We start from the raw sequence: 1545 nt of genomic DNA, 5'->3' as shown, positions 1-1545 counted from the left end.
TATTGCTTTGTCATGTGATTTTTTTTTTTAATTTAAAAAAAATGCATTTTATAAAACTAATAACGGCTATATTCAAGTTGAATGTGAAAAATAAAGTGTTTGTTTCGGTCAGCGGGCACCTACTCATTTTTGTGTGTGTGCACAGCAATTTGATGGCAGTATAATAGACATAAAAGCCATACATGAGGACCACATAACCACATCTGTTAGCCACAATAATACTAGTAATTATTTGCAGAGAATAAAATAAATAAAATTACATGCCGAGGAAAATTGCTCCACCATTAGTGTTCAAATAGCTTTTGTACAGGTTGTCAAACTCCAGTCCTCGAGGGCCGGTATCCTGCAACACACCTGATTTAAAGGTTTAGGATCATTTTCAAGCTCCTGCAGGGCTTGCTAATAACCTAATCATTTAAATCAGGTGTGTCGGGGAGAGAAAACGGAAAACATGCAAGATGCCGGCCTTCGGCGACTGGGGCTTGACACCTATGGGTAAGCGATAGTTTTCAGCAGTAAAGCTAATTTTATTTCGTAATAAATTGGTAAGTAAATTGTATTTCATGTACGATTAATACATCTCAAACATTTTTAAAAAGTTTTATTATTTTAAAGCAAATTAATGATTGAAACATAATAATAGCTTTTAATGGTTGTAAATTGTTAAATAAGTAGACTGCCCATTTAAATGTTTACAAGTGTTATAGGGGCTATTTGTTAAAATGTATAAGTTGCATTGCATAGTTTTTTTTTAGCATCGAGCTAGACAATAACGCTAAGGAGGCCCTTCTCAATTATATTTTGTCAAGCCTCCCCTTAGGAAAAGGAGAACATTCCGAGTCACCCCCGCCCCCCCGTCCACTTGCCATGGTGACCATAAATAAAATTATTATCTATGAAAATTGTATAAATATACCTAAAACGGTATCCTTTTTAACATTGACAAAAGGAAAAAGCAATAAAACCAGCTTTCAACAACTTTTTACAGCATTCATACAGGTTAGTCCAAAATTGAAAAAATAAAAACTAAGGGCATCAAAGTACCTGAAAAAAGATGCAATGTTTTTTTTTTTATTTTTTTTTTATCAGAATTACACTTTACATGGCAAAAACAAATGCCTGAGGTCAAACTGTTTCATGGTGGACAGTGTTAGAAATGTTAAAAAATCAAATTTGTCTCATCACTTTTAACGGAAAGCCAAGTATTATTTTTTAATAACTACATTAATAATATGTAATTATTCACCGATTGAAAACTAAGAAAATAAAAATTAACATAGCCCTTACATCTTTCTTTTCTTCTGTACGCGTGTACCATTTACCTGTTTTGTAATGGTGGTCATATGGCTTTTGCACGCTGAGCTGTGATTGGTCATTACTTAAGCATTGCCTTTTGTGATGTCATTTTCAGTTGCCAGAAAGTGGCAAAATGTCCACTGAGATTAATAAAAGCAGGTGGATGTTGCTGCTTTATTCCTATTTCACGAACACATCATCAATCAGGATATTGTTATGACTAGTTAGGTGAATCTTATTATTATTGTT

The sequence above is a fragment of the Hippichthys cyanospilos genome, chromosome 2 (genome assembly GCF_059441005.1).
Source record: "Hippichthys cyanospilos isolate Australia breed blue-spotted pipefish chromosome 2, RoL_Hcya_1.0, whole genome shotgun sequence".
In the NCBI taxonomy this organism is placed as follows: domain Eukaryota; kingdom Metazoa; phylum Chordata; class Actinopteri; order Syngnathiformes; family Syngnathidae; genus Hippichthys; species Hippichthys cyanospilos.
The sequence above is the reverse complement of the archived record's forward strand: the minus strand, read 5'-3'. Positions refer to the sequence as shown.